The sequence below is a fragment of the Alosa pseudoharengus genome, unplaced genomic scaffold (genome assembly GCF_046254945.1).
Source record: "Alosa pseudoharengus isolate Yale_2024_CS ecotype anadromous, Long Island Sound unplaced genomic scaffold, YU_APseudo_1.1 YU_APseudo_1.1_scf_2, whole genome shotgun sequence".
NCBI classification, from domain to species: domain Eukaryota; kingdom Metazoa; phylum Chordata; class Actinopteri; order Clupeiformes; family Clupeidae; genus Alosa; species Alosa pseudoharengus.
The window spans coordinates 17,910,227-17,927,934 of NW_027468663.1; the positions used below are offsets into that span (position 1 = coordinate 17,910,227).

General features: G+C 42.4%; 1 protein-coding gene across 2 annotated transcripts in view; it reads left to right on the top strand.

The window, feature by feature from the left end:
* galntl6 (polypeptide N-acetylgalactosaminyltransferase like 6) overlaps positions 1-17,708 on the top strand; it is a 152,772-nt gene that overhangs the window by 18,564 nt on the left and 116,500 nt on the right. The gene's annotated exons all lie outside the window — the stretch shown is intronic.

Here is a 17,708-nt window from a genome sequence, read left to right on the forward strand (position 1 = left end):
AGGTCATTATCAGATTATCAGAAGGGGATCAAGGCCTCTTGGACAAATGTCATTTCATCCAGGGAGAGGAAACTGCTCACCCACGCACACCTTGATGCCAGGGGCCACAGGGACAGGGAGCACTTCTGTGTGTGCTCATGTGTGTTCATGCACTTCTGTGTGTGTGTGTGTGTGTGTGTGTGTGTGTGTGTGTGTGTGTGTGTGTGTGTGTTGACCTTTGTCCATCAAAACGCTTGCTGCATTAAACACACTCTTTAGGTGCCACACTTGACAGTTTCCCTTCAGAGAGCACAATGTCCCATCGCTAACCTAGACATAGAGTGTACAGTACTGTGCCCTCACTGTTACTGTCACCATTGTTCAGCATTAACTCACAGACCAAATTCTTTTTTTTTCTTCTTCTTCTTCCTCTTCTTCTTCTTCTTCTTCTTTTTATTTATTTGCAAACAGAAAATGTGACATACATGTGACAAATATTAACTAACAAGTATGAGAGCCAAAGACACAAAAACACACAATACACATAGTAACACAGATCACAGACCAAATGATGGCGTCCAACCCTGATATAAAAACATGACTGCCTCAGGTTGCCTCATTCAATTCAGACAGGCTCTCAGGCCCAGGTGGTAATTGAGAAACATGTATATATCTTAAGCCAGTCAGTGCTGCACAGCGCAGCACTGTGAGCCTCATTCAGTGTGTGATGGCCTTGAGACCAAGACTAGAGCACCAGACGTTTACACAGCATAGGCCCTTTAGGTTGTAGATGTGTATTGATTTTTTGGTGCAGATGGGATTTGCAGCGGGAGTGATCAACAAGGATTTCTGAATGTGCAGTGTCTTAACTCCAATTCAATGTTTGACCTCGAGCTGAGTATGACACTTTTCAGAGTGGAAAAATACCCCCATGCTGTCAGGCGCTTTTATAGAGTTCCACCAAAATCCTCAAGCCACTGCTTCATCATATTCGGTCATCCTTTGGAATATGGAATATCATGTTTGTGCCACGTCAAAATCAACAGAAGGCCCCAGCTGTGGCGCAATTGGCTGGGGCAACTGCACCGTACGCCGGCGACCCAGGTTCGATTCCCGCCCCGTGGTCCTTTCCGGATCCCACCCCTGCTCTCTCCCATTCGCTTCCTGTCTCTCTTCCGTCAAAATCAACAGAAGCCATAATCCCAATCTCCAGCACTCCATTATCTGGGTTGTTTGTAATAAGCCTTGCAATAAGTAGCGTAATGTAATGTTTTACATTACAGTTTGTAATAAGCCTTGCAATAAGTAGCATAATGTGTTGTCCACCAGACACTATCGAAAAATTACAAAATAAATAAATCTTTGCCCTTTTGGGACCTTTTGGGACCAAATTTTACAGTTTGGTCATGTGGTATGAGCATTTCTAGGGCTAACTTATTCCCCTAGTATGCTACTTATTGCAAGTGCTCCCTGTCTCTGGGGAATAAGTTAGCCCTAGAAATGCTCATACCACATGACGGAACTGTAAAATTCTGGGAATTTTCCAAGTTGGAAACTTTCTATGTGAATTAACAGGAATAAACGGGAATTAATGGGAATAAACTGGGAATTTTTAATATGGCAAGTTAGTCTATAACAGGGAACTTAAATGTAGTGGACAAAACCCCATCTTGCAGTCTAATATTCATTAAAACAACCTGAATTCCATGAAAGTTTCCAATGTGGAATATTTCCAAAATTCCCCAGCTTAACTTCCCATGGTAAGTTTCCGGAAATTTACGGAACCCCCCCCCCCCCACACACACACACACACACCTGCCATGTGCATGTTTTTAGAACTGGTTTTCGCCTGTTACTTGAAAAATGCAGTTGGGACTCATATACGAAGGTTTGCAGGCTGACTGTCTAATAATGATGGACACTACCCTGACCAGGCAACCTTGCCAGGAGCAATGTGAGTTGCAGCAGCGCCACACTCTCTCTCCGTCGCAGCTCAAGATGCGGCTCTGTGTCGTTCCGCTCAGTGCACACACCCATACAGATTAGATGAGCACCCTGGGCTTGCAGGCTCGACTGAGGGTCTGAGGAGGGTGGACGGAGGATGCTGTCGACCATCAGCAATTCCTCCATGTTGTGCTTGTTAGCGAAATATATGCTCTGCTTATCTGTCAAAACATGTCTCTGTTTACTAAGCTGAACACTAGACCTGAGTGTATGGGGATCTATGTGGATCTGACCGAAATGTCAATATGTGCCGTTACCTGGAAATATTATATGGTTCTCTCCAGTCCATAGCTACTGTGTAATTACATTACTTTAATTGACAAGCCTTAAAAGGAAGTCCTGATAACAGACTGTCTATATCTCCAGAGAGTTACATATGATCATCCCAAATAGTTCTGCAAAATTAATCATGAAAAATGTGTGTGAGTGTGTGCATGCATGTGTATACAAAATGTGTATGAGTGTGTGGTGTGTGCATGCATGTGTATTCAAAATGTGTGTGAAGTAAAACAATCAGAGAAAGTGTGCTAATATTTGAAAGGCAGAAGGGGGAGGGGTGGTGGTGTAGGTAGGGGTAAGGAGAAGAGTGAGGTGTCACTCCTTCAGTGGATTTGTATTGGCACAGAGCTCTTTGAAGCAGTAAAAGGTGGGGAGCCCACAGCTCAGCAGGTGCTCCAGCACGGATGGCAGCATACACACACACACACACACACACACACACGGGTGGCGGAGCATCTCAGCTTAGGAGACAGAGAGGGGAGGATGTGTGAGGAGCTCGGCCGGGCAGGCAAGCGGGCGGCAGCCTCATTCTTCCTCCTCAGAGACAAAGCATCTCTCCAAGCGGGCCTTTGATCAGGGTTTAATCACCTTCACGTGTGTCTCCTTTCCTGCATCGCCACATGGGAACAAAGTCAATGGCGCTCACCTCCGGTCTGTGACTTCCTGTGCTGCTCCTCGCCTGTCATTCCCACTGCCTGCTTTTCTTCTCTGTGAGGACCTGGACTGTTGTAGAGATTGTCCAATACTGGGCTGTGTGTGTGTGTGTGTGTCTGTGTATGTGTGTGTGTATGTGTGTGTTTAGTGGTGCGGTTGGTGCTTCAATGACCAGTTGATATATAGCAGAAGTTTGTGCTGTAATGTTTTTTTTTCTTCCGGTGTCCCGTTGGGGTTCACAGGGTGGAATCAATTTGGTGCAGAAATCTGGCCTTGAGCTTCCCTTCACCATGTGCATGAGGGGAGTCAGAGTGGTCTGGGGTTGGGGTGGCTGTGCTGAATTCACTTCCTCACACTAGGAAGAGCAGCGTGGGTACTTCTGCAAAACCTGCTCAGAATTCATATAACACTACTTTTTTCAGAGTAGCTCTGAAAACATTTCTATTATTTATGATGTTTTTTTTTATATACCTGTTAGCATTCTGAGTACACTTCTCTTGAACTGTGAGGGGTGTTTGAGTGTCACTGGTGTTCCCACACTACTCCCCTCGTGCTTCTTTGGCTGAGTCTGGGCCACTGAGGAGGATTCAGAGGCAGATGGGCGAGTGTGTGTGTATGTGGAGTGTCTGTGGTCTGTGGGGGTTGTGGAGGTTTGCGAGGAGCCCAAGAGTGTTGGCCTTAATCACACACTCCAACCCTCTGTTTCAGTTCAGTGGAGCCCTTACAGAGCCCTTACAGTCTGTCAGCAGTGCCTAGGAATCTCTGTCTCCACCTCTCTCTCTCTCTCTCTCTCTCTCTCTCTCTCTCTCTCTGTTTCCGTGTGGTGTGCAACCAGTCCTCTGGCTGCGGCCTTGTGTTGTCTTTACTGCAACACTCCATTTCCATGGTGCTCCGGTTTGCTCTGTTCTGCTTTGTGAGGCAATATGATATACACTCCCTCTTGGAACCCTTGTGGTCCTGTTCAGCAGTGGTTTCGATCAGCGTGACTGCCCCCAGTTGGATACGTCGTTGAGTCATGTTGTGCTTTGACAGGGTGTGGTGATCATTGTTGCTGTGTTCTGAACTGCGTAATGTCAACATGTCATAAGTCAAAAGAGGAGACCCAAGGTCTAACTAGAACCAAGGAGCAGGACCGGAGCACACAACGCTTTAACTGATTTTTATTAGTGCAAACGGACTAACGTTTCGACACCCATGCGTCTTCTTCAGAGTCAAAAAACCAACCATGTCATAAGTTATGTGTTATGTTGAGCTTTTGTTTCATTATTTTAGCCAGTCTGCTGGGTAATTGCATATACAGTATTTGTCCAGAATTGTCTTGCTGTCATATAGTGTCATATGACTGTTGCATCAGCACACCCAAACTATGTGTGCACATTGACCCATCAGCACCATAACAAAAACCCATTATTGAGTCTCATTTCCTCTGACTGTGAAATGAATGCACCATCACGCAGGAGAGAAAGCAGTGTGTTGTTGATAGAGGACCATTTGGATATCTGTGGGTGGTTATTTAAGCAATAATTGCTAATGGCACTCTAGAAAATAATTGGTCATGTGCAAACTTTCAACAGACTAAATTTCAATAAACAATATAACACAAACCTGACTTAAGATAATTGATAACCAGAGTCACAACTGGTTCTACATTGGTCTCTGTTAGCAGAAAGAAATAGGTAGATAAAGACAACATTTGTTTCAAACATTTCTCCAGACAGTTGTAGGTGATACCAGGCAGAGCAATGTTTGGATGAGGGATCCACCCATGAGAAGGAAAATTAAAAGTTCCTTCACTTTAGGTTGAATGCAGTAATCAAAAGTAGGGCTGCAACTAGCGATTATGTTTATTGTCAATTAATCTGTAAATAATGTTCTTGATTAATCGATTAGTTTGATTGATGAAATGACAGAAAATGGTGAAAAAATGTCAATCAGTGTTTCCCAAAGCCTAAGAGTATGTCCTCAGGTGCCTTGTTTTGTCCACATGCCAAAGATATTAATGTAACGGTCAGCCCTTATCAACATGGGATTGTCTGTGGTTACCATCAAAACAAAGACAGAGTGACAGGCTGTCTCAAACCGCTAACTTGCACACTTCAAATTCTTAGTACATAGTGCATATATTGGGACAATACTAGCTACTAACTAATACAAAAGTGGGCACAACGCAAGTAAGCACTCAGTGCACACTAGCAGTGTACTGGCAGAAGTATGCGGTTTGAGACACATCCACAGGGTTGTAAATGCTAGAAAGTTGTGCGTAATTGCCATCATGGCCGCTGAAATCCCAGCATGCTTTGTGATTGATTGTAAATGAGATGGACTGGTGAGCTGGCCTCCCTGTAAAGAAGCGAAGCACTTTAGAACAGAGGAGAAGCTGAACACAGCAGGCCATAATGTGTTGGGACTAAGCTTTTCCTGCTGTTGCCACAGACGCTCATCAACAGCTTCAGACTAATTAGGTTTTTCATGGAGCACAGTGTGACATATTCTTCTCTAATGAAAATCACTCGACACTTAAGCCACTGTTGATATACAGACAGCTGTGATGGGAGTTATGCCACTGATGTGCCTAAACAACTCTGTTCAGTTTTGTTTACCATGTTAGCTCACCTTTTTTGACTATATCTCTGCTCACACCGGAGGACGTTTTATGGTAAACAACATCAGTCATAATGGATGTGTATTATTGCTCCGATATAGTGCAGCAAGGTTTGTATGTTGTAATTACAGTTTAAGTCTTTGGTCTGGTTCATGTTGGTTTGGTATGGGTGTTTTTAAAATTGGATTGGGTTACATTTTTAAGTGTGGGTGTCTTGAGGCAGGTTCGTTTTGGTTATTTGATTATGCATGTTCACTCTCTCTCTCTCTCTCTCTCTCTCTCTCTCTCTCTCTCTCTCTCTCTCTCTCTCTCTCTCTCTCTCTCTCGTCCTCACCCTCTCTACTCAGATACCCACACACCACTCTGTCACACACACACACACACACACACATACAGACAGACAGAGAGAGAGTGAGAGAGAGAATGTCAATAATTAATCATAGATCAGAGTAAAAAATGTATGACTGCACAGATGTGCTATTTAAGTAGCTGAGTATTTTGTTATGTCTACCACCAAATAAAAATGGAATACAGCAGCAGGCTCTTACTGTAAGCCTTCTGTTTAGAATTCTGAATATGTTGCAAAGGGAAGGAAAGGTCACAAAGAACAGGTATTTAAGGTTATTTCATAAGAATGATCTTCCGTAAATGGCTCCTTATGAAATGAATAGAGTCATGGATAGAAAATGAGTTTCAAAGCCTGAATTAATGAAATTACTGCCTGAGTGTGACTGATATAGGGACATGGATGAAATGAGAACTACAGTAAGTGAGTGGTGTGTGTGTGTGTGTGTGTGTGTGTGTGTGTGTGTGTGTGTGTGTGTGTGTGTGTGTGTGTGGTGCTTGATGTTTAATCTCTCCCCAGATGAGGGGGATCCAGCCAGAGCTGCACATTTGGAGGTTAGGAGTCTCTCTCTCCCCATTGGGGACTGGAGGTTAATGTACGAGTCAGACTCAGCAGCATGAGACACATGTAATACTATACTATATTTACTATAGTATTGTAATACTACAGGCTGCACAGCAACCCTGTCTCCTAGCACACACACACACACACACACACACACACACACACACACACACACACAGTCTTCAAATGCTCTTAATAAATTTCAAAACAAGTTCATAAAACCTTTCACACACAATGTATTTGCACTCCACTACTATTGTTCTTCTCCAGTCTTACAGTATGTTTTCTCTCTCTTTCTCTCACACACACACACATTCTCTCTCTGTTTCTCTCTCTCTCTCTCACTCACTCACTCACTCACTCACTCACTCACTCACTCACTCACACACACACACACACACACACACACACACACACACACACACACACACTCACACACAGACACACTTTGATTCAGTACCAGCCAGTGATTCCATGTCATTGAAACAGCAGTGTTTCGTTCTCTGAGCCCCTACCACTAGACCTCCACTAGAATCAAACCTATGTTCGTGGTGTGCTCCTCAGTTAGGCCATGTTCAGACTAGACACATCTGCAGCGTCTGCTTTGCATTGTCATCCTATGGAGTAAACCGTGTTTTCAAAATTGCCCTCGGCTTCCTTTAAAACGCGATCGCAGGCGTCTTTTCCTGCAGCTCTGATCTGTTTTTAAAGTTGAGATATGTTCAACTTCTAGCAGAAACATGCCCTATGTCACGCTGTTTTCTGACAGCTGACCAATCACAAGCGGGTAACTAAAAAAAAGACGCTTCCGGCTGCTTTATGGAACTAAAACGATCAAAACTGAAAAACTCTCGTCAGAAAAAGAACATACCCTTACACTTCACCAGGCTAACAAGATTTGGTACACTGTAGTTGAATAGTCTGCCTACAGAGACTGTACAGTATAGGTCATCTGATTTGGTACACTTCACTTGCCGACAGAGACTGTATAGATCATCTGTCGGTGTCCAGTAGGCAAATTTGTTGTTGAACAATTACGCTACTGAACGTCACCTTAACACAACCCCTAACCTTAACCTTGAATGTTACTCAACAGATCATTTGCTGATAACCTGAGCACCTGTAGATAGTTTAAAAGGCACTATCCAAGTAAAGTGTGACCCACATTTTTAACAGCTCTATAAGCATATGAGACTACACATTAAACCTTCTATTTCTCTAGAATAAATAATTTTCTATTTCTATTTCTCCTTTCTTTCTTTCTTTCTTTCTTTCTTTCTTTCTTTCTTTTTTTCTTTCTTTTTAATCAGACATTGTCTTTTGTTCCCTCTTCCTCTCTCTCCTACATCCCTACATGTGTGTTTGGTTCTTGTGGCCTGGTGGGACGAGACAAATGACCAGGCAGGGTCACGGCGTTCCTTATCTGGAGGTTTTTTTGGCTGTGTTTTGTTTTTGTGCATGATTTGCGTTGCTGCAGTGCGCGGCTGGCTGGCCGACTGTGCAGGGTGTGTGTAGAGATGTTAATGCATGCTGGGCAGCGATGGCAGGATTCTCATTAAGGCGTGCGGAGGGCCATCCTTCATGGCGGGAGCACGCTGGGGATCCTCCGCTGGCGCCCGCGTTCTCTCAACTCGCTCGCTCGCTCTCTCTCCTGCCAGCTCGCTCGGCGTAATGGCCAACCTGAGTCGCCGCTGATGTATCACAAGCTGTTGTCCCAGCGCCGGTAATGGGACATTTATTTTTAAAAGTTACTCATCTTTTCTCGGTGGAGCAAATCCTCTCTCTGTTTCTCTCTCTCTCGCGCACGCTTTCTCTCGTTCTCCCTGAGTGGCCTCTGGGTTTAGATAGCATTTGCATTCACTCATTTATCACACTCATCACACAAACTTTACTTTTTTTTCTCTTTTTTTTCCCCCTCAGCTGTGGGAGCTGGCTCTAAAAATGCACAAACTCTATGTATCCTTAATCAGATGGTAAAAAAAAGAGATTAAACAAAATGTGAATATGACCAGCTTGTTTGCTTTGCTTGTTTGCTTTGCTCTTGAAACTGATAATTTTGTATGAGATGTATGAGATCCTCAGTGACCCTCTATTAGTCTATACTATCTGAAATTACTGAATTATCTACCGCCATCTATTCACAGATGCATAAGATGTTGATAGTGGCCAAATGCTGTCAAATTGTTAATGAGCTAGTAGTGTTGTCACGAAACCAAAATTATGACTTCGATACGATACCTGCCATAAGTATCTCGATGCTCTATACTGAAACGATACCACGGCGAAATCCTAAAATATCTGGAAAAGAAAGGATGCAGACCTCCTCCAAGTGTATTGAGTCATTTGTGTTGAATTTGGTGCACTTTTGTAGTGTGCAGGTCAATTATGGGTTCTAAACTTCCTACATAATTGTTATTTTTTTATAGTCAGTAAAATAGTAATTTGTGTGTGATTAAGTCCTTTATTGTTTGTTAATTTACATTGTGTTGTGTTTTGGCAATAAAGTACCTTTAAATAGCCAAAGTAGGCTAGATCAAGGTCAGTGTTGAACTAAAATAGAATGCAGTTTTAGGACATGTCATCTATTCTGATTGGATGATGTAAAACATAGGCCTACTGTACATTCTTATTACATAAGACAAATGACAAAAAGGGCCTAAATGGAGAGGAGAGGAGATTATTCCCATCCATAGTCGTTTTGGACGGATTTCCAAAAAGTGAAGCATTGCTGTTATTATCTCCAGAGACAGATAGAGAGACTAATCTTTAGGCCATCTGATGTAGGCTGGCCTAGGCCTTCCCGTTTTTATGGGATTTCTTTGACAGTTGCAAAGGGTACCAGTGTACAAGTACGAAGTTCCAACTAGGTCTTCGTCAGATAGGCCTACACCATTTGGCTACCTGTTGCAATATATCTGTGTACATTAAGTAAGGGATAATGTATAGAACACTGGTCATTATTGGGAAAATAAGTCCCGACAGGGCGAACCGGACCCCAAAGCGCAGCGGAGGGACTTATTTTCCCAATAATGACCGGCGTTCTATACATTAACCCGCTTATTACACGGCTACTTGCCAAAACAAAATAATAAACTTCCCACGATATGACTTTAGCCTACATAGCCTAGCCTATTTGTTACCGTTCATCGTGGCATTTGCTGAGAAACATAGTTCGCAACAACACACATTGAACTTGAATCAAACATTCTTTAGAACACAGCTGATCAACCATCTGCTTTCACCAACTGCAGTTCCAGTTCTTGCGTAGTGATTTGAAATACCTGAAGTAGAAGCACAAACTCCGCTGCCATTGACAGCGGTAATTATATGTTTGCAGCGGTAATTACATGAAAATATTTTACCGTAGAACTTTGGGAAAGCCGATTCAAGTCAATGGAGCGTTCTATTTGCCTTGTGAAGAGCCGTGTAATAAGTAAGGGGTAATGGACGACACGGTGGTCTGTTCACAGAAGTTAATGCACGGTCGAGGTTGTAAAACGGCCCCGACGTGAAACGGAGGGCCGTTTAAACCTCGTAGTGCATTAACTTCTGTGAACAGACCACCGTGGAGTCCATTATCCCGCTTATTCCACTGTTGCCACTTGCGTTGTGTTCATTTCCTGTTACAATTTAAACGTTTTAATCGCTAAAACTGTCTTGTTTGTAGAACTAATTTCTTCCGACACATATCAACTAATTTCTCAACTCACATGACAAACTGCCGTTACTAGTTCTAAATGGATGGTTGCTACGGCCAAAGGCCAGTCGTTAGTTCTATCTCTCCCGTTGTCAAGCGGGCGTATCCCAAGATTCTGATGAACTTTAGCTTTGAAACATCGCTATTTTACTTAGCCTGCTGTCATCCATCTAGCTAAAAGCCACCTCCGTCATATGCTACAATGTTGCAATGTTCTGAACGTCTGCATTTTACAGCTCGGATGCAACGTGACAGTTCATTTAAACTTCACAACGAGTTCGGCGAATTAATATACAAGTGTGATACGGCCAAAAAAATTGATCTACTTCATAGGTGTGCAGATAACATGGTCGTTCTAAATTACGTAGGACAATGGGAAATTCAACCAAGCAGTGGAATAAGTATATTTATTGGATAACATTATTTGCTACCACATAACAATAAGCCGCTATTAGGACTCAACACGCTTCAGTGGTATGATGTGCTGTGGGCTTTAATTAGCGCATTTCGGGTAGCCTATTCTACATCTGGGCAATAATTATTGAACAAATTGCAGTCTGCATGACATGAAAAATATTACCAGTAGTACTGACCGAATATTAAATAGATCGTTTGCAAGTTATGGTAATGTTATACTAGCGTGAACATTGCGTTTTCATCACGTTAGCATATGATCAGTTGTTATGTCTCGTCAAAATTCACTGATGAAGGAAGGTTCACTTTATCCATCGTTTCAGTTAGGCTAGACTAAAAACTAAAGAGATGAACTTGGCACTAATCATGTAGTGGTGTTTTCTATAGCCTATTCGTTAACCTGTCGTTCTTTGAACTCTTTAAAAATGTTGGGATATGTCTGCGAGGTGCTTAGCCAAGTTCTATGCATACCTATTGCTTTTGAATGACTTTGAAACATATTTTACAAACAGGCCTCTGTGTTGCCTAGCTGATGGCTTGCCTTCACTATCCGTGATGTATCCGAAATAGTTCCAGAATTCACTTCACCTTTTGTTTTATCCACAAGCCGAGCACTGTCGGCAAATAACTATTTTGACGTTGGCTGCGCACACTCACTCACTCAGCGCTGCCTGATTGACACGCCCACTTGCTTAGATGCGTGCAAGGAGCATGGAGAGTGGGAGCAGTCCACACAAACACAGAACGTTATTATTTTAATAAAGTATCGATTCTAAAAACGTCGGAAATCGTATCATTTTTTGCGTGATGGCATCGTGATACCTTTCTAGTATCGATACACCGTGCAACACTATGAGCTAGTAATCCAGTAACTGTTGGTGTATCAGCGAGCTAGTCACAGTACAGTACGTGTGTTTCATCTGACACTGGTCATGGAGTGTAATAGGTATAATAGGTAGTGACATGCTTGGAGTCAGGATGGGTAACCATCCCTGCATCATACTGAACCATTCATAGTTAAGCTATACACTGGACACATCCTAAACTCGTTCACGCAATATCCAGTTTAAACAGAGGACAAATGTGTCATAGCTTGGTTGAATTTCCTTTTGGGGCAGGTTTCCTTTGCATTGTTGCTGACTTTTTACCTCAAAAGTGCATTTTTTTCCACTATCAAAACACTGTGTTATCTACTGTATTATCCCCTTGTCTGAAAATCAAAACTCTGTTTACTGTAACAGCAAACTGTTTTGAACAAGAATAAATAATATAGGTCTAAAATGAATTTAGATATTCTAAACACTGTGGATACGATTGAAATGAAACGGCGAGTGGTGTGTTTGAAACATGTTTTCCTAGGGTGCTGCTAGTATGGAAGAAAAAAGGGGACCAAAGAAAAGAGGTTGAAGGTGAAATATATAGAATGTAGGACTGGGTTCACTGGAAGTACAGCATTATTCAAGTGCAATTCATAAGTCCCATTTTCACACATTATAAACAACATAATACATAATAGGTATAAACACAATAAAACATTTTGTCCCTTAGCCAAGGCTAGAGCTGGAAGCCTGGCGGTTGTCAGACGTTCTGTACATGGTCCAACATATGCTTCCTGTCTTGTGGTTAACATATGGCTTCGGTTGTGCCATGACGAGTCCTGGATGACAGACCTGTGGCAGTCATCAGAGCACTGTCAGAGCAGATCATGACAAATGCAATGATGCTGTGCACCAGATTTGAGCATGTCTCTAAATAGTAAACCAACAAGGTTGTTGTTTAATGCCTTTTTGACAGACCTTGGTATCAGAATAGATTGACAGTCTGTTTTAAATAGTGATGCTAGATATGGTTGTGTTCTGTTGTTCACCTTTGTGTGTCTACTGTAATTTCCCAACTATTAGCCGAGGTTTATACATTGATTTTGCAAAAATTCTTCAGCTATGAGGTTAATACACGGGGGCAGTTAATATGGTATTAATATGGTTTTGTTTTTTGAACTTGCATAAAACACTGTCCTGCGGTTTACACAATGTGACTAAATACACAGGAAATTACTGTGAGTGAGTGAGTGAGTGCGTGCGCATGTGTACTTCTCTGTATGCACAGCATCATGACGCTGGGATAGAACAATTCGGTACAGTCTGTAGAATATATAGTTTCAGCATTGTCACTGCAATGTGTGCATGCATAAATAATCACATTGCAAAATGTGCCTTTCAAGTAAATTATCTTAACTCAAAAACACAAGTGACATGTTGACGAAAGTGACAAAAGTGTCTCGGTGAGTCAATCTGTGTTTTAAACTACTTAATTTCCCACTCCAAAATCACTTCAAAGGATTCATCACAGTACTCACCTACTTTACTATTTGATGCAATGACCGATATAGCCATTCAAGTGATCTGGTGAATGTATGACAGAAAACAAAATTGCAGTGTGAACATATCATTTCTGAATATTATGCCTATTTGTGTGTGTCCCTGTCCCTGCATGTTTTTCTACTCTTTTACTCTGTGTGATGTATGTGTGGTGTGTTTCCCTTCCTTCTCGCTGGCTCGGGGACAGTTGGCAAGCCCACAGTATGACTAAGATTATTCAAACTGAGCACAGAGGGGATTTGGCTGCCAAGATCGCACAGGCATCAGCACTCCATGTGCGGTGCAGCCACACCAGCCTGGGCATGCTGTCAGTGTAGCGTGCGTGCGTGCGTGCGTGTGTACGAGCATGTATGTGTGCGTACGAGCATGTGTGTGTGCGTGGGTGTTTGCATTTGTTTGTATGTGCAATCATGTGTGTGCGTCTGTGTGTGTGTGTGTGTGTGTGTGTGTGTGTGTGTGTCTATATCTGTTTGTATGTGATTTTAGACAGTATGCAGTGTTTGTATGTGAATATTGTTTTCCCTACACTGCTCCTGCAGTTCTGGTTAGACGTTTTACCTCGAAAGCAAACAAAACACCCCATGCAGTCACTATTGTCTCACCGCATTGGCATTGAGCCAGCTAAACAAATATGGACCATCCTACTGCAACACTAGCCTAAAAAATCCAGACCCAAATCCGAAAGATTAAGGGTCTGGCTACGAGTAATGAAAATGACCAACCATACATTTGAAAATATCACTGCAGTCCACGCAATTGGATAACACTACGACCAATGTTTACTGCCAATTCCGGACGTCAACGCAATTGGATAACACTACGACCAATGTTCCCGGATGCCTCTGGCCCGCCTATATCAGATACACCGATGTGATTGGTGCAGCTCGGTCCATGGGTGAGCATCATTACTCATTGGCAGAGTCACTCACTGAGAAAATTCAAATTGTGCTCTCGCGAGAACTCTGGATTTCCAGGCTACAACACTGCAACATTTAATTCTAGTCAGAATATGAGTCTGATACTGCTCCATTGGGATGTAATTATGGGGCATGTTTCAACCGATACAGGGGGGGGTGCCACTCAATAAGATAGACGTAACCAATCAGAGCAGCGAAATAGCTTACCGTGAGATAGGAAGAACACACAAACCATCCTTCTTCTCCACAAATGTCTTAACATTGTTTTCTGGTCTTTTGTAAAAGTTATTGTGCCTTTAATAGGCTATCTCCTACAACAGTGGTTCTTAACCTTTTTTCAGTGATGTACCCCCTGTGAAATATTTTTTCAGCCAAGTACCCCCTAACCAGCGTACAAGAATTACCGCTACGCTTCAACCACGACTCCATCGTTTGAGTTTTGACAGTGATTGACAGGTGATGGCGAATGGCATGTGACAGGTTGGGTCGAACCATCCTGGTATGGGGGCGACTCTGGGTTTTTAGGATAATTAAATTCAATAGCCTACTGAAATATAAAATTCATTTTATGAACTTATATTTTCCTGAAATATTTATTAAATAATTGTTTTTAAAGTATTTTTGCATGGATATTTTAAAATCTCACGTATCCCCATTTGAGAACCACTGTCCTACAACACTCGTTAGCAAAATCTAAGAGATACGTAGCAGGGTAGGCTATTAGGAAAAACTGATATTTCCCTTTTCATTTTTAAAAATAATTATTTTGAACACCTACAGTATATGCTACAAGCATGTTATAAACAGCTGGGGAAGGCTGTTGCAAATCCCTCGAACAGGTGGTCAATCAGAGTTTTTAAACGAACGAGGGAACAACATGTCACAATGCAACACACTGTTTTCCCTTGATGAAAGTGAAACCATGAGTTTTCCCACATCTCAATTTTGGCCAAAGTTTTCAGAAATAATCATTTTCAGTGATAAAACATTGAAATAATATGCATTTTTCCATATGGGGTCTTAGAGGCCATCTGTCTCCTTCTAGCCACAGCGTTTTTGTTGCAAACAAAATCAACCTAAGCATGCTCAGATGACGTGATAGATGAGGCGCTGTTGCTCACCTGTCCATCATCGTAAAGCCTGATTTGATTGGTTCCGAACAGCTCTGGTTCGAGCATAGTTGCTCCTCAACGGAGCAATGCCAGACCAAACTTCCTGACCTCAAATGTTATGGGCGGGGCTAAGTTCGGCTGGCACCCAGGCTACTGCAACATTGGAAGAGAATGTTTATTTACTTATTTCCTTCAGCATTTATTTATTTATCTATTTCCATTGTGTGATGCCCTTCAATGTGTTATTGGTTTTTAAGGCCTATTTTGGTTCAAACACTACACAACATCACCTGGAAGTGGTGGGTTGTTTTGTGGCACGTTGCTGCCCAGTGTGGCCCACTGTGGGTCTGGCGGGTCTAATTAGGTGACGTGTTAGTGAGGCCACATGCTGCCACCTCTGTTGTCTGGGGTCAGCCTGTGATTACTGCCTTCACTGGAAACACGTTGCTGCCTATGATTACTGACTTCACTGGAAACTGTGAGGGAAGCAGAGCTGGTCAGAGCCACAGCCATTTTGACAAGAACAAAGAGCAAAGGGGACAATAAGAAAAATACAGGTGTGGAGAAGACAGGAAATAAAATAAAATAAATGTAATTGTTTTTAGACATACAACACTTTGTCCACTGACTGAAAGGAAGTATTCCGGTCACCCACCACTAATGTCAGACTGAACTAGGCAATATATATATTAAAGTATATATACATAAAGTGTACACGCTGTGTAAAAAAGTGGATTCCATCAATAGAACCTTCTTGCCTGCTAAACTGAAATTGAGGTGCTTACATTTTGGTCTTTTGCCACGCATCAGGTGGCCGTTGTCTGTATGAAATTGCTGTTGCAAAGGTGGAGAAGTTTGAGAGAATTGTTAGTTATGCAGTAAGGAATTGGCTTGGAGTGCCATGTTGTTTAAGAACGATAGCATTGTATGGAAAATGAATTTTGGAATTGACAATGACCAGCTTGGTGGAGGAGTTCAAATGTGCCTAAATCCAGTTTGGAGATGACTCTGTCACAGTCTAAAGATTCAGGCGTCAAGAACACTGCCTCATCAGTGAAAGCAGGGAAGATTTGGAATCCACTGGAGGCAGTTAAGCATGCTCAAGGCACACTGTAGCATATGGATATTGTTCAACAGGTGCAGTAGTGAAGGGCAGGATTTGGTCTGGGTGCCAACTGGAAAGCATGGGGTAAGACTAAAGTACATGAGAAGAGACAGATGGCAACCAGCTTTTTTTGAGAACAAGAAGACAAAGCTAGAAGAAAGACAGTAGTGTCTCAAGCGATACAAGGGCCATGGATGAACTGGTGTGGTTCAGCTGAAGAGAATTGTGGGCCTGGGATGCTAACTGCATTCAATTGATTGTAGGAGCCACTTATCATGTTCTTACAACTCCACACAGCTTCCATCAATGGGTCTGTGAAGAAGCTGCAAGCTATGCGTGAGTCATGGCTCTTTAAAGAACATTCTGTCCAATGTTAAACCTTTGAAAGGAAGAAGTTAAAGTATTGGAAACTTGCATGGGAACGTGGCTGACAAGCACACACCACTGGAGATAGGTGTTAGAGGCCTTGTAGCAAAGACAGCCACAACACCTTTGGTTTCGAGGACGATCACTGAGGCTGTTGAAAAGGCTAGCCAATGGTTTTGTCTAAGGCGCTCAGGCTGCTTGGGGTCATGTTATGTTTTGTAAAATCTTTTCACTGTGTTCCTGGAATGGTACTTGTTGATGTCTATTTGTAATGTGTCCCAACCAATCATGATGGTGGGATGGGGGTGGGAAGCCAGACACCACTGTTGTTCTGGGCCTACTTCAATGAAATACAGATAAAGGAAGGTGCCTGCTTGAAAACTCCAGTGAAATGCTTACGAAGGCTGCTCTGTTGTTGATGCTTTGGTTGGGCATTCAGGCTACTGGCAGCGCATGCTGCACCATGACGGAGGGGGAGTGAGGGTGTGTTTGTGTGTGTGAGTATGAATGTACAGAAGCACAGATACAGTCCATCTGATCAATAAAAGTCAATTGTATACACTAACCATTTCTCACCCATTGATTTCTAACGGCTAGTCATTTTGGACCGGGAATACATATGGGTGTTCTAAAGTTAAATAAAACACCCAAATAGTTGTGAAAATTATAAAAAAATGTTTTGTGTGTTCAGATGCCCTGTGTTAAAGTCATGGAGCCTCATGATAGCCAGAATGAATTAACAATATTTTTGAGAAAAAAAACACGCCTTTCCTATGTACAGTATGTCTGAGATTTTTAGTCGGCTGTTGATATTTCGAAGTGCTTCTTTACATTTATTTCAGCCTCTTTATTGAGTGTGAACAAGAGTGTCTGTAAAAGCTCTCTCATTAGCCCACAGTACAGACACAGAAGTGAAATAGACTAATTAGTGTGAACACAGTTTGCTTGCTATGGATATAGCAGCAGTAAAAATAACCCTGGGTTTGACTAGCTGAAAGCATCATATTATGTGTGTGTGTGTGTGTGTGTGTGTGTGCGTGCATGCACATGCGTGCGTTTGAACATGGGGAGAGAGACAGAGACAAAGAGTGAGCGTGGGAGCAAGAACAAATCATGAAGAGAAAGTCACTTTCTAGTATAGAGTGGTTTTGTGAATGTGTAATGCAAGCTTACAAGTGTCTCTCAGAATTTGTGTACTGAGGATGAGAGGGAGGAAGTACAGCAGAATGCTCTTTGTCTGATTGCACTCTTCCATTCTCATCATTTATTATTCTGGACCAACAATAGTTTT